Raw genomic sequence first — 25,996 nt, forward strand, 5'->3', positions numbered from 1 at the left:
ATTTACCCTTAGCAGTTAGTTTTATATTTTCATGTACTGTCTTGTTATGATTTAGCATCCTTTCATTTCAACTTGAAAATTTTTCTATAGTACTTCTTGTAAGGCAGATATAGTGGTAATAAAATTATCCAGCTTTTGTTTGCCTGGGAAAATCTTTGTTTCCTTCCATTTTGAAAGATAGTTATAATGAGTATAATATTCTTGATTGCCAGATTTTTCATTTCTTTCAGCACTTTGAATGTATTATCCTTCTAACTACTGCCTGAAAGGTAAAAATCTGTTTTTAGTCTTATAGCAATTCTTTGTATGTGAAAGTTTCCTTTCTCTTTCTGATTTTTGAATTTTCTTTGAATTTGACAATTAGATTTTAATGTGCCTTGGTGTGTTTTTCTTTCTTTTTCTTTTTGGTACATCTTATTTGGGTTCATTCGGGCTCCCTGCATTTGGATGTCCAGTTTCTTCCCCAGATTTTGGAAGTTTCCAGCCATTATTTCTTTGAGTAATCTTCCTGGTCCTTATTCTCTTGTCTTTTTAAAATTTCCATAATGCATATATTGATCTGCTTAATGTTTTCCCATAAGTTCCTTAAGCTTCTTTCACTCTTTTTCATTTCTTTTTCTTTTTGCAACTCTCACTGGATAATTTCAAGTGACCTGTCTTTGAGTTTGCTGATTATTTCTTCTGGTTGCTCTAGTCTGCTGCTGAAACTTCTCTATTACATTTTTATTTCAGCTATTATATTCTTCAGTGTCAAGATTTCAATTTTGTTCTGGTAAATATTTTCTATCTGCTTGTTGAATTTCTCTTGTTCTTGTATTGTTCACCTGAGCTCATTAAACATTTTTATAATGGTGATTGCACATTTTCTGTCAGTTAATTTATATTTATCTGTTTTAGTAGGGTTGGTTTCTGGAGTTTCATCTTGTTGCTTTATTTGGATTGTGTTTTCTTGTTTCTTAATTTCCTTTACTTTTTATGTTGGTATGATCTACACATTAGAAAAAAAATCACTTCACTCAGTTTTCACATATTTGCCTTGTGTAGGAAAAGACCATCAATCAGCTTGGCCATATTATCTATTGATCTCCTAAACCTCTGTGGTAGTTCATACTGCCATCTTAGTTCCCAGCCACCCTCAGGTATCTAGAGTACAACAGATCGTGCCATTGCTTCAATATAGTAGAGCTAGAAGCCATTCTTCCATATAGAACCCAGAGAGTTTGATCATTGGGTACATTGTCCAACTCTTTACCTCTCCAGGGAGAAGATAGAAGATACAGTTTTTTCATCCACTCACTCTTCACTGGTCAGGGGAGAAGGTCTATAGAGATTGCTTTTGTGCTTCTTTAAACCCCATAAATATGTACAATTATGTGTCAGTTGAAAAGTAAATATAATCTATAAAAAATTAAAAACAAAAATATTTCCAGCAATGAAGAGTTTTCAGAGATGACATAATGTTAAAAGTATAATGTATATATATATATTTTTATATATATATATATATATTTTTATATATATATATAAACCAATAGACACTATTTAGCATAGATTATTCAAAAATACAGGGATAAACATATAATTTAAATTTATGAAAGAGCAAGAAAGACTAAAAACAAAACAGTCAAAAATAGTTCTTATTAAGAAATAGAACCCACGAGTAAGAGGCTGGAGATGGTTGGAAGGAAAGTTCTCTGTCTATATTTTGTAACTGTATGCATTGATTTTTATCTGTATTTCAATATAAATTCAATTTTGTAACAAAGAAATTGTATAATTCAAATTAAAGAAAAATGAAATTTTTCAAAAATTATATTTATTTTCAGCGTCCATCAGGCTTCTAGACTATGCTTGTTTCTGTCAGCCCTCTGAGACAAGCAAGACAGAGCCAGACTCTTGAGCAGCCCCTGAAAAATTTGAATCCTTAGATTTGTGGTCCAACTATTTTTTTCCAGGGAGAAGCTATGAGGTGAAGCTCTTCTTTACCCACTTACTGTATGCAGATTTAGTATGATGATTTGTGGTGAGTGCCCAGATACTAGGTCAAACCACTGCCTTTGTTCACAGTAGCTAGGAAATGTCTAGTGTATGCTGGATTCTGTCAGTGCTCCTAGACAGGTGATACAAAAAATCCAGTTCCTCCACAAACACCTGGAAAGTTGGAATGTTTGATACACACTCCAGCTTTCTCTCTCTAGGGAGAAACTGGGAACTGAGGAGTTTTCTTGCAATTGAGTGGCACTGTGCCATGAGGGATTATGGGGAAAGCATGTGTTATCCATGGTGTGCAAAATAACTGAAGTGTGACAGGGACTTCATTCATATCTAGGTCATACTCACCAGACACTGACTGGATGTATGACATTCATCATCTGGTCTTGAGAAAATAACATGCACAGAATAATCTATTGGAACTCATGCTACATGCACACTTTTCTCTGCCCATTTTCCTTTTTCTCTTCACTCATTTGGGGGCCTTGAGCTCATATTAAAAACATTTTTCTCAAATCTATCTCCAGTTCTTAGTTTTGGGTGAGCCCTGAAAAATTATCACTTAATCCTTCTAGCACTATCTCTTAGATCTCAATACCCACCTTATACTGTTATCTTACTGCTTCCCTAAACTACTGTAATATTAGTAAAGTTCCAGCCTTAGAAATCCCCAGGATTCTACATTCTCTCAGCTTGTGCCTCTTTTCTTCCTCCTTGAGCTTTTCCTTCCTCTCAGTCCCCTGAGTCTTCCTGTGTTGCAGCCTCACATTACCCACAGTCTCGCATCTTCATATTTGAACTTCAGATTTAGATGTCCTAAAAGCAATTTTTCATTCCTTTCTACTTCTAAGTGTGACCCAATCCTTCTTTTTAATGTTTAAATTTCATAATTTAAAAAATAATAATTTTATTACACTAAAATTACATTTAAAATTCAGACATTAATTATTTAGATAGCTATTTTCCGAGGCACAATTCTGAAAAGAGCATTCAAGACAAAGAAAAGGGCAGATATTAAAGCTCTGAGAAAAGAAAGAATTTGAACATTTGCAGAAACAGAAAAGAGCCAGTTTGGCTTGAGTACAGTGAAAGATGATATGGGCCTGAGAGAAGGTCACCACAGCAAGGAGTATTCATTTTATTCACACATAATAAGAAACCAATCACATGATTTTAAGAAGGGAAATGCAGAAAACAATACTTCTTTTTAATGTTTAAATTTCATAATTTAAAAATAATAATTGTATTACACTAAAATGAAATGTCCCTGTGTAACTAAAGACACTGCAAAACAAAATTAAAGGTAAATTGAATTAAACACACATATATACTAGGAGCAAATATTTGCAACATATATTACAAACAAATGGTAAGATGCAGAACATATAAAAATCTCCAAGAAGCTGATAATGGTGGTGTGAGAGGATGGTAGGACTCAAAAAGAAAATAGATATATATTATGAAAGCAAGTCACAAAAGAATGAAGATATTTAAGCAGTAAACAGGGAAATTTCCCTAAGAAAATAGCAATCAGTAAACAACATGAAACTTTTAGGAGACTTCATTTACTACCCTTGAGAATTGCTAGTGTTAACAAGGCTTAGGAGAGTGTAATAGCTCCATATTCTGCCGGAAGGGTGAAAACAAACATTCCATCCAGAAATGCTGATATTAGTAACTTTTTATTGCAACATATTTAAAATCGGGCAGTGTATATAAGATGAAATCTCATTGGCAGGAACACTATTGTGTACTACTTTATAGCCTGTACTTTTCTGTTTGATCAATTTCACAGGAAAACAAATAGGAAAAACGGTAAATAGGTCCTAAGAAAAAATAAATACATTGGGTCTACCAGGCAGAATAACAGTGAGTCTGTAAAGCAGAGTAACAGAAAGAATATAACTTACATTGTTTGATTAGGACAGTTCTCTCTAGGACCTTAGCTTTTAAAATTCAGACTTTAATTATTTAGATAGCTATTTTCTGAGGCACAGTTCTGAAAAGAGCATTCAAGACAAAGAAAAGAGCAGATATTAAAGCTCTGAGAAAAGAAAGAATTTGAACATTTGCAGAAACAGAAAAGAGCCAGTTTGGCTTGAGTACAGTGAAAGATGATATGGGCCTGAGAGAAGGTCACCACAGCAAGGAGTATTCATTTTATTCGCACACCATAAGAAACCAATCACATGATTTTAAGAAAGGAAATACAGAAAAGAAGTTTACATTTTAAGATTGCATTCAATTATGGGAAGACTAGATTAAAGGAAGCAAAAAGAGTCTAGGAAACACCAAATTGAAGGTGGTGGTGGTTCTTCAGGAAATAAATGATGGTAGTGTAGGCAGAAGAATGTGGACGAGTCTAAGATAGTTTGAAGTGGAATGATTGAAACGGGAAAGATTCCTTTGTCCCCCTTGCTGAGTGTGAGATGAGGGTGTGTGGCTCGCTTCCTCAGTGTCCTGCTGCTGAGACACTTAGGGGAGCATATAGATGGCAGGCAGAGGGACTCAGACCCTATGTCAGTGTCTAGGGGTGAATGTTTACAGCTCAAAATTTTACAGGCTTTACAAATATGACACCTGGATTTGCTCAGCTTCTGGTGAGACCTCAGGAGACTTCTGCTCGTGGTGGAATGTGAAGGGGGAGCAGGCCTGCCACGTGGTGAGAGAGAGAGAGAGCAAGAGAACAGAGAAGAGGTGCCAGACTCTCTTAAACGACTAGCTCTTGTGTGAGCTAATAGTGTGAGAACTCACTTGTTACCACCAGTATGGCACCAAATCATTTATTAAAAATCCACTCCCTGGTCCAAACACGTCCCACCAGGCCCACCTCCAACATTGAAGGTCACATTTCAACTTGAGATTTGGAAGGTACACACATCCAAACCATATCAGTTTTCATACTGTAGTCAACCTAAATATGTAATGTTTAATAGCTCAATTTCTACTCTATCCTTATGATATATTGATGAAAATAAACAGAAGAAAAACTATAATATGCAGTTAAAAACAAAAATTAAATAGTATATTACTACTTTGTCAAATTGTCAAATCTATAGACTTTTTATAAAGAGTAATGTATCTCACTTTACCACAGTAAAATATTGTAAGGTTATATTTGTCTTAGAGCATCAAAACCTTTTACTTTTTAAAACTTTGACCCATAGGTTACTGACTATATTCGAATTTTTGGAAATCTCAGTGCACAGAACACTCCACACACACAAAAGAAGTTAATATTTTCATTTTTTCTCTATAAGATTCCCTTCAGAATCTATGCAAAGTTCTTTTCAGCCAAAAGAAGATGGAGCTATGAAAATGTTTAAATTGATTTTTCTTATAATATCAGATCCATAAAATCCTAAATTTGTCATAGTTCATGTCTCTTTTTCTATTCCATGCAATGTTTTCAAACTAACAGATTATGAATTTAGCTTATTCTTGGCAATGTCCAAATAATATAAACGATCTTGTTATCTTATTATTTGACAACATTCATTAACCCATATGCCTAGTGAGTTTAATTGCACTGTTGCACCATAATATATAAGATATAACTGCTCCCCTAAGACTACACTGCTAGAAATAAAAGCAGCACATTTCCAAATATAAAAATTATTTTAAACCTTCCTCACTAATAGCATTATTTGAAAGGTATTGTTATATTTAAATGAACCTTTTGAATTCTTTATGATGGTATAAAGTCTCTACTATTCTTAAAGGGATCTTTCAGCCTAAAAAGTTTGACTTTTTTTGGTTTTGTCTTTTGTTATTTTTTACATCTAAACAATTTTTCATTTGCACAAGCAGGAACTAGAGACCACACAGGGCTAGCATATTTTTGTGCATTGGTATTCCTTTTAATCTTTACCTTGTAGCTCATATCAAAGCTGTAATTGTTTGCTAGCCAGCAAAATCTAATGGCTCCCTCTGGTCAAAAGCTGTCAACAGCAATCTATCCAGCAGTGGGGGCAATGCCTGAAATAGAAAAAGCATCACATATGGTCGTATTCCTTGGTGAACTACAAACAAGGTAAGGCTTAACATTTCAAACGCAAAACCATTACTAACTCCACATAATAAGACTGGGGCACTGAAATTGCTAGAGGATTTTGCTTTTTGGTTCATTACTGTCCTACAGGTCAAAGAATATAGCAAGACAGTCCAAGTATTTACACTGTTTTTTTCCTCCCTTGATTTAACAATGTAGCCATAAGTCTCTCTTAGATGTTAGATCATGATTTATTAGGTGTCCAAAAGCAAACCCATACTCCAAAATGTATAAAGAAAACAGGCCTCAAATGATCAGTCCAGATTTCCTGCTAAGTGTAAAGACTGCTAAATTCATTTAGAAATCTAACAAAGAAAAATACTACGATTTTTTAGTTTGTTCTAAAAACTGTAAAGTTCTGTTTAGAAATTTCTGAGGTAGGTGGTTTATTTAACATTTGTATTATCACAATAGTATTGTATAATCCTACCAACACAGTTCAGTGTAATGATTCTAAACATCAAACCAGCTATCAAATGTCATGCCGAGTTTCCCATTCAGACTAATTAGAATTCTTGTCTTCTGAAAACATTTGCACTCTTGGCATTCCAGTGGTTTTTCCACTTGTGACTGGGCCTTTTGGATATTTCTAAATGAGAATGAGCATGCTGCTAGCTTTACATGCCTCTTGGTTCCTTCTGCCCTCTCACCTGAATGTCAGAATTCTTTTAGTAATTCTTCAGAATGAAACCAAAGAAAGTTTGTCTTAGCTCAGTTTAAAGGCATCCAAATGGAAGCAGAAAACTAAAAACAGAACATTCACCCAGAAGTTTTCATAGATTCTAGAATCTCCCCTTTGTTAATCCACTTTATATAATATATATAATGTAGGATGAATTGTGGATTGTTTTCTTATTAGAAGCAAAATAGTTCACATATAAATAAGCTATACTGGGCTTGATGTAGTACATAAAATATGTGTTCAATTTCAATTCATCTAAAAGAATGATAACATAGGAGTAGACTTTGGGTAATAAAATGAAGGAGAATATAGTCTTGGATCAGGCAGAAGAGGAACTCATTTTGTACATGTTTGACATGAAGCATAACCAGCATACAATGTAAAAATAAGAATTTGTACTGCTCTGTGTCTATTATGAGACATAATAACGCTCTGAAAGTTCCTGGCATATGGTGTGTGCTCTTACTAACTTTTTTCTAATGGAAAAAATTCCATGTACCACTGGTAGGAAAACCTAATATAAAGTTTAGACAACTCATTAAATGCTGTTGTGTCCTTTTGTGAAAGTCTTCAAAGCATACATGCCCAATTCCTTTTCAGAGATTATTATAAGCAACTGTTGAAAAATTTTATTGGAATCTGCCATTGGTTTAATCACACTAATTCATTTCAGAGCTGAACTAAAAATGGGAGAAGTCTCTAGTAAAATTCAAATGCAAAACGATGGCTTTGGTTAAGTGAAAGCATGACAATATATTCGGTATTTTGTCTGCTTTCCTGACACATAATGCCAAGGTTCAGTGAACTGGTAGTATGTTTTGTTCATTATAACATCTTCAAGCATTTCTAAGATGTCTGGGGTTTGGCAAGCTCCAAAAATACCTTGCCAAGCGCATTTTCTACTAATATTTACACCCATATATATTTTCAAGAAAACAGTTTGAGTGTTTCTGATTAAATAGAGCTATTGAATGTACAAATGGCCTCATTTAATACACTAAAAGTAACTTAATTCAGTTTTGGGGGGGAAAAATTAAAAAATAATTCACATTAGCCAATAAACCTAAAATTTCAGAGATTTGGATTGTATCTAACCTTAAATCAAAATATCATTAAATCCTAGAATTGAATAAGACACATTCTTATCATACTTAGCCTTCATGTCATTCTCCATTCATTTTGTCATCTCTGCCCAATTTACCGTATCTCATCCTATACCACAACATTTTAAGTACTTTGACATGTGTAGGTCATTTTTAGTACCAGTGCTTTCCTGATTACCTTTGAATTAATCTAAGTTGGTAATAATAGTCATTGTTCATGAAGAAGGCTCTAATCTCTCTTGCACCTCAAAAAAGTTAGGTCGATTTTTAAAATGTACTTTCCCTAGGCACTAATGTATGTTAATAGTATATTAAATATAAGGTGTAACTATGTATAAGTATATATAACATAATGATACTGTAGGTGGGCATGGAAGTGCTGGATAGAGAAGGACAGGTCCCTGGCTAGGGCTCCACCCTGAGTCTCTGCCCATGGACCTAGATAAGGACAGCCATTCTTGTTTTCATGCCCAAATGTTGCATTTTCCAAGACCAACCTGGCCTGCCACACCCCCATCCTGTGCCTATAAAAACCCCAAGACCCTAGTGGGCATAGACACAAGCAGCTGGGCACCCAGAGAAACACACTGGCAGAAGAACACATCTGCAGATGCTGGAGGTCATCCTTGGCGGAATGACACAGAAGCCAAGGAGAATTCGATGGAAGGAGAATCTGGTCTCTGGGTGGTCCAAATCCAACGTCCCACTCCATCCCCCTGCTGGTCTCCCCATTCACCTAGAGAATTCACTTTGAGAGCTACTTCCACTCAATTAAACTTTTCATTCATTCTCCAAGCTCACATGTGATTCGATTTTTCCACTGCACTAAGGCAAGAACCCAGGATACAGAAGTCCTCTGTCCTTGAGAAGAGGCAGAGGTTCTAATTGAGCTGATTAACACAAACCCCCTTCAGATAGCTAAGCTGAAAGAGCACACTGTAATACATGCCCACCAGGGTTTCGGGGGGCTGTAAACACTCAACCCTAGACACTGCCATGGGGTCAGAGCCCTGGCTCCCCATGACCTGCCCATATACATATACCCTCTAAGGGTTTTTAGCAGCAGGGCACTAAAGAAGCAAGCCACGCCCCTATCACATGCCCTGTGACGAGGATAAGGGAACTTTTCCTGTTTTAATAACAGTATTTTAAGCCATGCATGAAGACTAATATATAACACACTAAGATAAGATGCTAATGCCTACTATATCAAATCTGAAGCCAGTGTTTACTAATGTTCATGACATGTATTTTAAACTCCATGAGGTCTACCTGCCACTATTATAATAAGCTAAGAGCCAAGTTTCAGTGAAGGTGTTCAACCCTTAAAACTTGAGAATCTTTTTGTGTTTGGGGCCTATTTGGATTAATACCAAGAAACAGATTCCAGCTGACTATTTTTAGAGTATTCTAAGGAAAGAGACAAAATAGGCTTCCAGAATATATATATTTTTAAACCCATGATGATTTAAACAAATTTGAAGTGCTGTCTCCAGAATTAGTTTATTGAATCTTATCAGCATGTCCTCTATAAACTTTTCTTTTACTTTGAAAGTCACCCTACATGACTTTTTTGGGACCTATGGGCAGTGTTCTTCAAACTGAGAGATATGTGCCCCCTGGAAAACATATTTACCAAGGGAGAAGCTGACATGAACAGTTTTTAGGCGGTCACTTTCCAGATCATATTCTCACTTTCATATTCATACTATTTGCTAAAATCTGTTTGCCTGAGAACACACTTGCTGTAAAGGTGTTCCGTCAGTTTCCCACACTTTCTGAGGCTGTTCATTCTCACTTACTTTGTACTACTAAACAAAACACAGTGAAATTTGCTGGTGCCTAAGAAGCATCCTTTAACTTCTAACACTTGTATGAAAACTAAGACATTTGATAGATCTTCGTAAAGTCAATTTTTAGACTTTCCCAAAATCAAGGATGTGTATGTCTTTGCTGATTGGGTAACAAATGCTTTAACAATTCAAGTGGTTTCCAGTGTTTGCTTTCAACAAAATTGAAAGATGGTCAAATAGGGTTGTCAGTCGGTAAATCATTAAAAGTAATTTTTGGTAAATGAATGCAATATAGTTTTCACATACAATACAGAAGGGACTTAGATAATTGAGTGATACAGCTATATTAGAATTTTTTATATTTTGATCTATTTATTTATTTGAAATGTGAAAAAAGTAACTGCTGACATTTCTGAAAATAAGAAAGGGAATACAATGAAGCCTGGATCTTGATTTTAGAAACAAGTCATATTAACCCATACATGCATAAAATAACTAGGGGAAACATCTGTGCTCTCATTAAAAGGTGAAAAAAAATTTTTTTAATTATTTATCAAAACATGTATTATATATACTCAATAATTCTAGTAAAACTGAATACAAAAATATTTTTAAACTCATAGTATACAATTATCAATTTAAAAAATTGTTCACATATTTTTATTGAATGTGGCTCTTCTTTTTGCCATTTGCTTTGTCTGCCTAGAATAAGAGAACAAGTAAAATGAAAAATTATTTAAATCATTCATCTGTCATTAAAATGTCTACTGATGATATGATTTGATATAAGTATTAATATTTGTATCAGTGTTAAGGCAAGTTCAGACCCTTACCTTAATAATGATGCAAGTATTAATACAGTTTTAAAAATAAAAGTAGATGAAAATAAAAACTGCAATTTTTTTTAAATAGGCAACTATATTTCTAGCTGCCATACATATTTTAAATTTTTAATCTTATAGTTTATTATTTTTATAAAATATATCAATCTACATTAAATAATCATTGATAAATTTTATTTTAATTTATAAATTAATTCTAAATAATTTTAATTAAAATTAACTAATTAAATTTTGATGTATTCTAAATCTTATCCTAAAAATCTCAAGGAAAAATGTACAACAGACAGATCACCTGTGTTAACTTGTGTAGTGACAAATTATAGTACCATTACTGGTGGGTCAAACTGGTATTATATAAATTCTGCTATGATGTACTATGAAGGATATAATTTTATCATTTATTATTCTAGTCAAAAATGCTTCCTTTGATTTAATAAAACTTTTATATTTAACTTCTAGTTTGCTGAAGATATAGTAAATGAGAAGTAAAGTAAAATACATCAAAAGGTAGCAAGCAGACACACCCAAAAGGCAAAACATTCTTCTGGACAGCTGCTTTATTAACTTCAACAAGTTCGTATAAGTAAAAATGATACCTTATAATAGATATTCCACAAATAGCCCAAATTGTGAATATAAATTTTGTATAAGGCAAATCAGTGAGTAAAATATACTACTTTTTAATAAGATTGATGAAATTGCCATGTAAGAAAAAATAAATTTTGTTCCAGTTCTTACCTATTATGCCAGAATAAATTTTAAATGGATTAAAAATCTAAAATTAAAAAACTATATACCAGTGCTAGGTAAAAACATAGGTTAAGTTCAGTATACATCTAGAATGGAGAAAATTGTTCAAACTATAACAATTTATAGACAAAATAATAGACAGTACTGATAAATTTATTCATATAAAAATTTTTAATGCAAAAAAATTCCAAAGTGTAAAAGACAAATGAGAAACTGGAAAAAAATATAATGCACACAACAAAAAAAGTAGTATATGAAACACATTATCTTCTAAAAATAAAGAAAAGCTTTAACACTGTACAAAATAGGCAAAATATATACATAGCTCAAAAAGAATGAAAATATAAATGCCTTTAAAGACATGAAAAAATATTCTGCTTTGTCCATAATAAGAAAACTACAAATTAAGAATACCCTGAGATCCGGCCGGGCGCAGTGGCTCACGCCTGTAATCCCAGCACTTTGGGAGGCCACGGCGGGTGGATCACGAGGTCAACAAATCGAGACGATCCTGGTCAACATGGTGAAACCCCGTCTCTACTAAAACTACAAAAAATTAGCTGGGCATGGTGGCGCGTGCCTGTAATCCCAGCTACTCAGGAGGCTGAGGCAGGAGAATTGCCTGAACCCAGGAGGCGGAGGTTGCGGTGAGCCGAGATCGCGCCATTGCACTCCAGCCTGGGTAACAAGAGCGAAACTCTGTCTCAAAAAAAAAAAAAAGAATACCCTGAGATCCAATTTCTCACATATTGAATTGGCTAAAATCCAGAAATTTGACAATGTCCTCTGTGTGGGAGGATGAATAAAACAGTCTCATACATTGATGATGAAAATCAAAATGTTCAAAACCACTTTGGAGGGAAATTTAGTAAGGCCTAGCAACATCTATGCTTTGTCTTGTGACCCAGCAATCCGACTTTGAAGAACATATCCCAAAAATTATATTCCAAACTGACAAAAATATGAAAAAGAGAAGAATATTTGCAAAACTATTTATGCTGCAGTATCTGAATTGTAAAAACTGGGAAAAAAACAAATGTACATTAATATGAGACTGGAGTTGGTTGAATATACACAGTATAGTAACACAATAGAATTCTAGGTAATACTAAAATGACAAAAGGAATACCTCTGTAAACTACTAAGAAGTTTTCTCAATATATATTGTTGGATATATAAAACAAGTTCAGGAAAAGTGGGTATAATATGTGATTGTTTAAGAAAAAGGCAATATATGTAACATATTATGTATAAATAGCGAAGTGTCAGGCTATAAGCAATATGTGTTGACTGGTTTAATATATGTATATGTCTATAGGTATGTTAAAAGCTGGAAAATAATTTTAAATTTAGGAAATATACAGATATTATTGGGAATGGGAGAGACAAGGATTAGAGGGAAAGGAATAAGAATTGGACGTCACTGAGTATACTTTATTTCGTAAATTTTTTCTATATCCATGTAAAGGTTTTGCATAATTCTAAAAAAATTTAAAGGGGAAAAAATAGCAATTCCTAAAACCTGAAAGCAAATGATACAAATTATCCTATGTATTGAATTTATGATAAAACCACACATAGTAAAATTATTCCAAATGCCTTTAAAATGTAATAATTTGACTGTACACCCCTATACATACAGCACAAGGACAAAAACAATTTTAAAAATATTAATATACTTTTTTCAATAGATATTTTTATTCTACTGTATGTTACTCATTATATTAATACTTTTATTCTGACTCATGCAGTCATACATACAAACACACATATGGGAAAATTGTGTGTACAAATATACGTCTTTTTAGATATTTAAAAAAACCATATCCACATGTATGTATATGCGAAGTATATATATTGATGTTATGTTATATTTTAAAAGAGCACCTTTTTGTTTTTTATAAATTTTTTATTTTTATTTTTAATAAATAATAGTTGTACAGATTTATGGCATACATGTGGTATTTTGATATTAGCATATGATGTGTAGATCAAATCAAAATAATTGGAGTATTGATCACCTCAAGCATTTGCCGTTTCTTTGTGTTAGCAACATTCTAATCCCACTGTTGTATTTATTTTGAAATAAACAATACATTATTTTTAACTATAGTCATCCTACTGTGATACCAAGAACTATTTCTTACTCCTTCTATGTAGCTGTATTTGTCTCCATTAACCATACCCCTTCATCCCTCAATCCCCTGTGCTACCTGTCCCAGACTCTAGTGACCATCATTCTATTCCCTAAAAGAGCACCTGTCTTATACTGGAGTTTTACAGATAAAATGATATGATAATATTAAGACTAAGGTTTACTTTAAATGATATGGTTTTGTTTTATGCAGGGACAGCAAGTATGTCTTTGGGGATAAAGGATTGGCTTGAGTTGACATATGTTGAAATTAGCTGATGAGTACACAGGGAATCATCCTATCCTATTTCATAAATATTAGAAATTCTCAGTGATAAAACGTTTTTAAGAAGAGACATTAGAAAAACATGCTAAATTAAAAGAGGTTTAAGAACATCTAATAAACAGGAAAAGAAGCTTAAGAAACATTAAAAGCAGAAATAATATTTTGTCTGGAACTAGCTATAGATTTTAACATTTTGGAGTCAATTAAGATAATATAAATGTAAGTTATGTATTTAAAAAGTTAAAATTTTACAGAAATAGAAAAATTGAAAATAGATGCCAGTGGGGGGGAAAACAGATCACAAGAGAATGTAAGGTAAGATCAGCAAAAGTATAAAATATAAATACTTATACATAGAATATCTGAAATTCAACATACTAGTAATGCTTTCAATTGGGAGAATATTAATTTTGTTGCTACATTTATTTTCTGCAATGTATATTTACTGCCTCAATAATAATAGAAGTTTATTTTTAAAAAACATAAATTCAGTTTTTCTTAATTTTTTCTACACTAAAGTCAGTGATATTTCTCTTATACATAAATGTAAAATACTATTATAATCATTAAAATTATCCCTTTCTTTCATGATATCTGAGAATATAAATCCTCTGTATTAAACAGAGCATTTAAAAGAAATATTATCAATCTAATTGAGTCAAAATTTGTCTTAATTATTCTTTTATAATTTTAAATATGTAAAATGTCTCAAACCACTTTGTTCAAAGACTGTGATTTTCTTGAGGTTAGTTTATCTTCTACCAAATGCCACTTAACTCAATACTTATTTTTAGTCATGTAAATAATATTTTCTATGGGGTATAACTGGTGATGCACATGGAAATTGATATCTGCTTATACTTTTCTGTATAAAATAGAAAATACATTTTTCATTTTTATGTAAATGGTGAAAAGAGCTTCATCATTGCTAAGTGATTTTTAAAAGTACTTTTTATACACTTGTTACTATAAAGACATACTTAGTGATCTAACTCGCACATTACTTTATTAGACCAGCATGATCTGTTACCATAGTCTTTCCTTTATATTGTAAGCTAAATTGCAAAATATAAGGATTGTTGATAGGCATTTTACATGGTCCAGTGACATACATGCTAAGAAAGGAATGACATTTTCTGGAAGATGGAGAATGTGCTTCCCTTTCTAACAATTTCCTTCTTTCAAAATTTTTTCTTTATTAATGTTACTCATTAACTTGTTTTATATCTATCCTATTTTGCCCTTCACTTTGATGGCCTGCTTCTTGAGTATCCCTTTCAAATTAGAATTGGAATTAGAAATATATATAGGGTGTGAGTGTGTGTGTGTGTGTGTGTGTGTGAGTGTGAATAATAGCTACTAATAAACCCATATTTGTAAGTCTAAAAAGAATTTTAAATACTAGTCCTTTGGATGACTGACTGGCAGTATCTTTTCAGTCATAAAGAGTAATATTTTCTTTTTTCATCTCATTTCTGGTAAACAACAGCTCTTGGTTATTTTGGATTGGCCACATTCATTGTCAGCAGTTGTAGCATATGTTATTGGAATTTCATTCTGCTTAAGACTTCTGCATGTTTGAAAAATTATTAGCTTTCTGTATTGTGATTTAGATGAAGGTCAGTTTGGCCGTAACTTTTTTATAGAGACTTTGAGGCCTCAGGTTTACTACTTACTAAACAGTTCTAAATAAAGTACCCTTTATAAAAATTACATCTTAGAGAAAAGTGTGAGCCTTATAAAAATGATGCAAGTGAGTTTAATAAAGGGGTCTACAAGAAAGGGAAGCTATAATCTGCCCCTCTTTTCACTCTGACCTCATCTGTTGTAAATGAATAAAAGCACAAATTGGGTTTTATGCTGAACACTTTAAAGTCCATGGTGGTTTAAAGTTATAAATAAATGAAAACCATAAGGAGACGCAGAAGTTATGTGAACTTATGTGCTTGAAGATACAAGTTTCTACCAGGTAATCATAGTGAGAAAAATGGGGACAGAAAAATAGCTATTCCAATATTCCAAACATTTGCCTGCACTTTGGAGTCAGTCTGTAAATAATTCATCTTGGGTCTGGGCCAAATGAAAACTAGAACATAATATTTAAAAAGTTTTCACAAAGCTAAATTTATTTAAGGACATTTTAATTCTTTGTCTAAGAAGCTTTTCTACTTTTTCTGATGTTAAAATGCCCTTACTTTTGTGAAATTATTATATGTAGAGGTCATTTTGTTGTTATTTTTAACTTTTCAATTAGCAAATTACAAAACTTAGTAGCTATAATGAATTAATATTTATTTTTGAAATGTACTAAGTGAAATTTAAAACCCAGAGAACCACAAAATTGGTCTATTTGCTGATATATGTCTTTTACCCAACTTGTATCTAACCTCCCTAATATTCCCGGCTGAGGTCAATAGACGAACATGTGAAATATAAGGCATGGAGGATTGAGTAGCTCTACCATTGAGAAACTCAAGGACAGAAAAGGAAATGTATTTAAGGGTAGGGTTTCCTTTACCTGGAAAGCCACTCTATAGATTCCCATATTTTTTAAGGGCCTTACTCATCTAATATTTGTATTCTTAAATCTTCCAGGCTAGGATTCACCTCTCTGTACCACCCAGATATTTTCATAAGGAATGTATGCTCTTTAAAAATGGCTTGGCTTGCAGTGGACATTTATCGATTCAACTTACTCACTGCCAAGTTTGGCTCTTGATTCCAGTTACTGTAGAGTTTTCCTGTGTCTCATCTCAATGGGAAGGAAGAAACTCCCCCAGAGCAGTCACACTGGGCTCTGTTTATCTGCCTTGTTTTCTGCCCATGTATAAACAAGGCCTGTAGGTTTTAAATGTTAATTAGGATGTTAACATGTTACTAAATTCGTACCTAATCCTTTTTCCTACTAATTTAGGATAATGGGGGAAAAAACACCCTTGGTTTATATTATGAAGACACAGGTAGCATTACAGCTCTTACAAGATCCACTATCAAATATATTAAATAATTACAAATCTTAGAGAGAGGGCAGAAAAAGTATAATTTTTAGAACTGATGGAGGACTAGTTACCTTGATGGGTCCGTAATTTGTGAAAAAAAGCGGTTCTTATGTAAGTGCCTAGACTACAGAAGCTGGCTGAAAATGAAAATGTAAAGAGAGGTGTCTGGGATATTGTGAATTCAGAGATGGCCCCAGAAATGAAAAGAATACTTTTTTAGTTGTGGATCTGACCTCGCTTTTTAATTAAAGAAGCCTGTAAAATGTGCCAATTTAAATTACTTGCTGCTCAGTGATGCAGCGCTATTCCTTGTACACCAACTGTGTTTCTGTTACTCCTCAATCTTCAGTAGAAGTCTCCTACTCCAATGGCTGGGTGGAAGAGGGACTGATTTGGGTGACAAGAGAGGAAAGACAGAAACAGCCATATGCAGAAAGACTTGAGGGAGATGAAGAGTTTACTGAGAAGCAATAAATAGGGACCACATATGATTAGGCACAAAGTTCAAGCCCCTTACTAAACCCAAGGGATGGGCTGACTGGAGCTGGGATGTGAAATGGAGTTTGAACCTAATTGTTACTTAGAACAAAAAGGACAAGGTGACTTTAATATCCTGGACAACTTAAAAGAATGTGTGTCACTAACATTTGTTTCTGGCATGACATACAGAAAAAAATAAATGTCACTTATAATTTGTTTTTAACTGCGGGTTGTTTGTTTTTGCTAATATTTTGTTTTGCTTGTTTTAAAATTTCCTGTATGAGTTCCTTTATCAAATGGAATTTACTGACTCTTCTGTTTGGTCTCATCAACCTCCAACCAATAAATCTATTTATTTTTATTTATGAAAATTCACTATTAATGCCAACAACAATATTCAAAGACTATGTAAATTGTAGCAGGCACTGTACCATTTTTGCAATTTTTGTTAAACATGACGGCAATTTCCATCTAGTTTACCCGAAGTCCAGATCTTTAAGGAGTGCTATGGTCTGAATGTTTGTGTTACCACCAAAGTTTTATGTTAAAATCCTATCCACTAAGGAGATGATAATGGTAGGTGTGGCCTTTGGGAAGTAATTGGTTCATGAGTACAGAGCCCTCGTAAATGTGATAAAAGCCCTCAGCTTGTTTGCAAGCTGACTTTATGTGAGGATTAAGTAAGAAGGCACCATCAATAAGCCAGGAAAAAAACCCTCACCAGACACCAGACCTGGGGGCTCTTTGATCTTAGACTTCCTAGCCTCAGAAAAGTGAGAAATGTATTTCTGTTGTTTATAAGATGTCTAGTCCATGATATTCTGTTACAGCAGCACAAATGGACCAGACAAGGAGTAGGGAGAACAATGGAGCATGTCTTCTGTACCAGGAAAGGCAAAGATATTTATGAAGGGCACAGCAAGGATTTAGTAGTGTCTGTGCAGTACTTCTCCCACACTCATTAAATGTCATGGCAACCCAGAAAATGATTTGTTTGTTGTTTACATTGCATACTTAAGTAAACACAAAAGGATTGTCATAACACCCTCCTGATACATCCTCGGTCTCACATACAGACTCCAAAACTAAAAGATGAATATTTGGGCATCCTGAAAACTATTTATTTATTTATTTATTTATTTTTTTTGAGACCGAGTCTCACTCTGTTGCCAAGCTGGAGTGCAGTGGCACGATCTCGGCTCACTGCAATCTCCGCCTCCTGAAATCAAGCAATTCTCCTGCCTCAGCCTCCCGAATAGCTGGGATTACAGGTATGCACCACCACACCCAGCTAATTTTTGTATTTTTAGTAGAGACAGAGTTTCATCAGGTTGACCAGGATGATCTCGATCTCCTGACCTCCGATCTGTCCACCTTGGCCTCCCAAAGTGCTGGGATTATAGGCGTGAGCCACCGCACTGGATCCTGAAACCCATATTTGGATGTACCAGTGAGTCCCTGAAACAATTTCAGCAGACTCTCAATATTGACCCTCCTTAGAATTTGATATCCTAAAGAAACCATATATCTACTTGCAGTGTGGCCTTGTGCCTAAGTTGTATTCTTAAGAAGTGCCTTAGCCCAGGTGTATGGTGAGGAAGTAGCATTTTAGGTATGTATTGTATATATTTACATGGTGTTTTACCATGTTTTAGTTATAAGATATTGCCTAATAGTCTTAGTTTAACATGTAGCCTATTATCATTTTTCCAGTTTAAAATAATAGCAAATACATTCTGTAGTAGGCTGAATAACATTCTCTAGATACTGTAATAAATCCTAATTTCTGTAAATTGTAAATGTTTGGGGAAAAAAAAGGTCTTGGTAGATATGATGAAGTTAATGGTCTGGAGATGAGGAGATTATTCTGAATTATCTGAGTGGACCCCAAAGGCAATTACCTGTATCTTTATAAAAGTGAAGAGGTTAATCAGACATGCATAGATAGGAGAAGGCTATGTATTGGGAGATAGAGGATGGATTATATGGTCATAAGCCAAGGAATGCTGATAGCAACCAGAAACTGGAAAAGACCAGAAATGGATTATCTTGTAGAGCCTCTGGAGAAAGTGCAACCATGCTAACACCTTGTTTTAGGCACAGTGATTTCTGGCCTGCAGAACTGTGGGAGAATAAATTTCTGTTGTTTTCAGCCACCCAGTTTGAGGTAATTTTTTATAGCAGACACATGAAACTAATATAAGCCCCCAGTTAGTATTTTCATGCAGAACCTCTGAATTTTCAAAAATGAATTCCTAATGTTCAGGAAATGATGTGATGTATATATTTCTCTTTCTTGGATGAAAGTCTACTTTTATAACATTTATGTTTTTATGGACCCTCTAGTTGATAAACTTCAACCACAACTTCTTACTCTGCATTCAAAAATGAACCCATATTTCTATGTTCTGTTGTGAACATAAACCTTTGATCCAGAATTTTTTGAAACTTTGCTTCTGTCTATCCCATTATCATCTATTACCTGAAACTACCTGGCTGAAGGTGGAGAGTGTTATATATTGAAGTTGAGAGTTTGGGCTATTTTTCAATAGCCCAAATATTGGCCAATTAAGCAACACACCACACTTCATGGAAAGGACACTCAGTAACCTCTTTGGAAAGTAGTCTCAAGCAGAATTGATTTATTGTATTGCCACCTCCAATTAAATATTGAATCTTGGTATTACTACTCCTATTGCTGCTGCTGGTCTATGTGTTTCTTGCGAGTTATGCTGGCTCATTCCATTACTGGAAGAGATCCAGAATGCTCCATACCTCAGAGTGTGGGCTTAGCGTCCTGGTGAATTCAGATAGGGTATTCTTCCTCACCTCAAGTCAGATACTTAACATATTCCTGGCTATAAGTAATGACTTCCCAAGGAAAATCTTACTCCCATGCATGATGGTGTGATCTTTCTCCATGGACCTGACAAAGTAGTCACCAACAGCACAATATTCTGCAGTAGAAGCAGCATGTTAGCATAGCACTATGCAAGGCAGCCCACTCTGGGGACAGGCAGCAGGTGATGCATTCATTGTAGAATTCTCCATTATCAAGGGAGCCCGGCTGAGTTCCAGCTCCATTAGGAAGTGGCAAAAGAAGTAAAAGTCGATATTTTGGATGACAGGAAGGCAGAGTTAAACTCCCCTCTTGTGTAGTACTACAAAATTATCATAGGCAAAAAAATAAAGGATGATTTTGTTTCATAATCATGATCTAATAAGGGCCAGGACCTATGAATCATATATTTATAGGAATAACAAGTAAATATTCAAAAATAGTTTTCAAGAGACTGTTTTTTTTTTCAATAGAGCAAATAATTATCTTAACTAAATTATAAGCTTAATAAGAGGAAAAAAGTTTATACATCTTAATGTTTAAAATTATTAATATCCAATCTGACTTTACCACTTATTTGCTAGATGACATTGGGCAAGTTACATAGTGAAACTTCTGTTACTTCATCTTTAAAATGAGGATTTACTCAGGATTAGATGATGCGTAATGGAGTAGATAGAACAAAATCTGGACTTTGAAAACAAGTAATGTTAGTTGCGAATGCTGTTACTACTCCTGCCCCCACTCATACTACTATCACAAATATTATCTGACGTTCTCATGGTGTTTAGTATTAATCACGCATGTTTAAATCATGGAATTAGTTGCAAACTCCAAATTAAGACAAGCCAAGAAATTAAAGCATATTTGTCTTATCAGAAATAAGGTGTCAGAGCTATTAAAAAGTACCAAGACTTCATTTTACCATAAACAAGTAGTAAAATAACAAAATTCTTACCAGGACATTTAGATTACAATAATGGAGCTATCAAATCCGTGCTTTGGAGGCACAGGCACATCCAGTAATATTAACAAGCCTGTTGGCAACTATACATGATGTTCTTTTACCATAAACATTTAAAAAGAAAGTACTCCTCTTGCTTGAGTCACTGTAAGTAAAAGATAACTGTTAATGAGTTATCTGAATTCCTAGAATACCACAGGAGGAGGGATTAGTAAATAACAAAAGGATTTTTTTTTTTTAGATTTTGATTCCCCACCCCTCCCAACTGCCCCTCCTCTTCAATCTAGTTCCTAGCACTCCCATTCAGGGCAGGAAACATGTAGAAAGAGGAAAAAAAAATAGATAGAAAAATCATAAAGGAATTTAACCATTTCATAGTTTAAATACACAATTATGTTGCATTTGGATTATTCTTCATCTGGTTCTCAACCCAATAGTAATGTATTGTAACTTTGTTACTTTCCCTCGTTCTTCTGTTTTATTCATGTTTTTCTGCACATGAGCTTATGCTTATAACACTGGCAAATTACCTTCTCCTGTGTTTCATGCCACCCTTGTGGAAAATTTTCCTGAATTTGAAAACTGATATTTGCCATGTCTTGACAGTAAGTGCAATGTCTTACCATTTAATTTTTTTAAGATTTCCTTTTTTGTTGGTCTTATTTAACTTGTTTGGCTCCCTCAACTGCCTCTGGCTTGCACATTTAAGTTAGTCATTGATGCTGTTATACTAGATACAGAATTTTAACTTTAACCTAAGACATTGGAAGAGGAAAAAACAAGAATGAAAACACCAAATCTGATTTTTTTATATTGATATACCTTTTTGCATTTACTTATTATTGCATTTCAGTTTTAGTAACTATTTTGCTATTTAAAATTATTTGGACTCACTTTGTTTTTTTAACCAGGTTACCAGTGATAAATAATATTGTGTGCACCATGACAAAATTATACCCATTCAGACCCCAAAGATGTGATGATTGTTTTCTAGGAGATATTTTACTGGTAGCTTGCCTAATGAGGGGGTCTAATTTATAACACTCATATTGCTAGCTGCTTTATATTCATTATTTATTTTTCAAAGTAATTTTCTAAGTAATACAATTATTCTTATTTTAGAAATGAGGCAACTTGTTGCCATTGCTAAATCTGACTTCAGAGCCTGTTGCTTTCAATCTCCCAAGATACTCCCTGTCACGGAGTCTGTCGTGGAGTAATAAGGAGCCGCAATGGAACAAATAGATCATGTATATGAAGCCACAAAAAAAAAAAAAGTAAATAAATAAGAAATATGTGGTCATAGCACAATACCTAAAGAATAATGACCAGCATTACCTATTGGGTAGTAATGATCCAGAAGTTTGAATAAAGTATAAACTTAAATGGAATTATGAATTCCAAATCCCAACAATGGTTCCTGCCAAGCCAACAGGCCAACAGAACAATTCAAGAACAAATATCTTACTTAAATCAGAACTACAAAGGAATGGTTCAATATAGCTAATTAACAAATGATTCAATATAGCTAATTAACAAATGCATTACCTCCTATGGATTTATACGTGAAAACATCATGTTGCATATGGTAAATGCATAAAACTGTATCTGTCAGTTAAAAAAATTAAAAAAAATAAAATAAAAGACTACTTAGGAAATAGTTGTATGTTTATTGTTTTTTCTTTTGTTTGGAGCCTTTCATAAGCTCATTCATTCAATTGTTCATTTGATACATATTTTTTGTGTCCTTACTTTGTGTAAGTTATTGATTGTTCTAGGTGCTGGGCTGTTAGTTTACATATAAAATGTATTTGCTTTATTCAAAATAGGAATGGGTTTCTTCAAAAGATGTTTTGCTCTAAATGTAAAATCACCTTTGTCAAAAACAGTGGAAGAGGGCCAGAGCCCAAATCTTAACTGCAGTCACATGAAAAGAAAGCTGCCAGACAAAAAGCTTTGGATTGCATTATTGGATAACGTCGGAGTGTGCAGTGGCAAATATAAAGTAAACAGTAGTAATCACATATTCAAGCAAGCATCATTGAAAGGTAGACATATGACAGACCTCTAAGTGCAATAGAATAGTATTTATTAGTTTACATCAAAGCGTGGAAATGTTTATACACAGTTTGTGTGTGTGTGTGTGTGTGTGTGTGTGTGTGTGTGTGTGTGAATTTCTATATCGTCCTTAGAAAAGTCTGTAAACAGATTCCATGGGTGAAGCTTACTTAATGATGTTCAATAGAGTATTTTCTACATTTTCAAAGAATATTATTTAAATAATTTGGCCAAATAGTAAGAAAGTTACAGCATCTGGTTTAAACTCATCTATCAGGCACAGTAACATGAATAAATGGAGACATTCAGCACTATACACACAACAGAAATTGTGTTCTCCTATTGATACAATTAAATACTCATAGAAGCTTAAATGCATAATAGCTTCCAGACCCTTTACTTAATGCCAAAAATCAATGGCTCCGCTTCCAATGAACTCGATAGGCATATGTTCCTAGTCAGAACCATTGTGAACCCTCTCCAGTTTCTAAACATTTATTGCTGGTACTGTAATAATAAACATCTTGCATTTATAAAATGTAATGTTGCCTAGAATTTTTCATTTTTCAAGAATGCAGAGCACACTCTCTAATGGCTCTCATATGTCCAGTGTGCCCATGAACAATTTGTCTTCTGAGTGGAGTGTTAATCTGACACCTCAAGGATGGACCTGTTTTCAGAAGGACTTAAAGAAAAGCTACACACATTCATAGGATTCAATAACTACTGAAAATCTCAGTAAACTGTGGCTGGGATTACTCAGAGTTCTGGATCACATCACTTCATGCCATATTTTGCTTAAATAAGAGTTATTAAAGATGATAGTAGAATATTTTTGACTCATTGTCAAATATGTATGTGCCAAACACACATTTATTATGAGTGCATACATATGAAATCAAGCTAATGATGACATTTATGGTCTCATTCTTTTGTTTTTATCTGGACTCAGAGGTGGGTGTGTGATAGGAATGTATTTTCCATTTGTTTAACCCAGTTGCACATGATAACCCCACAGCAGTGACGAAGGAAGCAAATATATGCTTTGGTCATAAACACTATGGGGCAGAACAAAATCCCTCCTCTGAAGACAAATCCAAGATTTTCATCTCAGGTCAAGAGCAGCCCATTAAACCTGTGTCTTTAAAAAAAAAAAATCTATATCTCAAAAAAAGAGAAGACAGAAAATAAATACAATTAAGTTTCCTTAATGGTGCTATTCTGCATGGAGTAAAAGATTAGAAACACATCTCACCAATGGAATAAAAGATTACTTCCTGTAAAAAAAAATTGACAGAGGAAAAAAAATATTCAGCAAAGCTAGAAATATGACAAACAACACTTACACCTGGATCCATAATGTTTGCTTTTCTTATTTGACATGCATTATTAATCTTAACATTCTGGGGTGGCTTGAGTAGGACTTGAATAGTCACACCAGTGCCTTGAACTAGAACAATATTTTATACAGGTATAAGGATAAAATAAAATGAAAGTTGTATCTATCTGGCTCACATATATCTTTTGCTCATTTCTTTAATTCATACTTTATATTTAAGAATAAGATGCTTGCCCACAAAAAAAAAAAAATGTCAACTTTTGCCTTGGCAGACAATTTTCATACGCTCTTTGCATTTCTTACCACCAAAGAATACTTAATTCAATGGTTTGAAAAAATAACCACTTCTTAAATGGAAAAAGCAATCACTCTTTTCTGGCTGGAACCACAAAGGATATCAAAGAGAAGAAGGTTGCTGCTGTGCCAGAAACCCTTAAGAATAAGTGAAGGAATTTTGCAGACCTGAAGATCAAATGCCTGAGAAAGGAGTTTAGCCCAAAAGATGCTTCTGAAGGCAAGGACAGAGCTTATCTATCAAAAAGTGAAACACTGTCACAAATAACATTGGCAAATGTACAGAACTGATATTTGATTGGCTAGGGTGGCAAGAAAACTGACAGCTTCTATGTACCTGCAGAACCCAAATTGGCATTTGTCATCAGGATCAGAGGTATCAATGGTGTGAGTCCAAATGTCCGAAAGGTGTTGCAGCTTCTTTGGCTTCATCAGGTGTTGAAAGGAACTTTTTTAAGCTCAATAGCCTTCAATTAATAAGCTGAGAATTATAAACCATATATTGTATGGGAGTACCCGAACCTGAAGTCAGTAAATAAACTAATCTATAAGCACGATTATGGCAAGATCAGTAAGAAGAGAATTGCCTTGATAGATAACACCTTGGTCAATCTTTTGGTAAATATGGCATCATCAGCAAGGAGTATCTCATTTGTGAGATCTATACCTTTGGAAACCGCTCCAAAGAAGCAGATAACACCCTGTGGCTCTTCAAATCATCCTCTCTAGGATGTTCAATAAAGAAAAAGAGCACTCTTTTTGTAGAAGGCAGAGAGGGTGACAGCAGGGAAGACCAGATCAAAAGCCTTAGAAGGATCAAAAAGAGTAAGAAGGATGAACTAAGGTGTATGCTGTGATTATTTTTGTAAACTGATCAGTTAACAGTGTCTGCTTTCAAAAAAGAAAAAGTAACTATGCTCATCATACATGTCGATCACAATTATAGTTTACAGTGCTGACATTCTTAGTTATTAATTTTCTAATCTATAAGTATATAGGCAATGTATATGACCTGTATTTGATGTACAAAAAGACAAAAAGATGTTTAAAGTAAAAACAAATTTTCATGTGAGTTTAGTATTTCAGACTACTTAATTTTTTATCAAGATTTCAACTACTGACATTTCCACATGGGCTGAATTGATTCACTGCACTTCCAAAGTTTATCTGTTTAAGTTCTAAAAGTGCCCACTATTCACTGCTCACACACTGTGGACCAGACAGACATACCTCTGGAGCAGATCTGCAGAGTTTGACATAAGCTTTGTGGTATTATCAGGAAGATAACACACAGGGCATGAAGAGGAGACTCTTTAAGGTTTTATTTCCATTTATTTTAGTTTTTCAAAACATTTTCCCCTAAACTCAATTTGATTGACATGACAAAATT

The 25,996-nt window shown here is 33.9% G+C and overlaps 1 long non-coding RNA gene across 1 annotated transcript in view; it reads right to left on the minus strand.

Annotated features, from left to right (window-relative positions):
* Positions 1 to 21,041, minus strand: part of LOC108300310 — a 47,279-nt gene extending 26,238 nt beyond the window's left edge. Inside the window, exons 1-2 of the long non-coding RNA XR_001823339.1 lie at positions 20,910 to 21,041; positions 5,864 to 5,970 (exon numbers count right to left, since the gene is read on the minus strand). This is a non-coding gene — a long non-coding RNA (uncharacterized LOC108300310). The remainder of the gene's footprint in view (positions 1 to 5,863; positions 5,971 to 20,909) is intronic.
* Positions 21,042 to 25,996: the final 4,955 nt, after the last annotated feature.

This window comes from Cebus imitator, unplaced genomic scaffold, assembly GCF_001604975.1.
Source record: "Cebus imitator isolate Cc_AM_T3 unplaced genomic scaffold, Cebus_imitator-1.0 Scaffold26, whole genome shotgun sequence".
NCBI lineage: Eukaryota > Metazoa > Chordata > Mammalia > Primates > Cebidae > Cebus > Cebus imitator.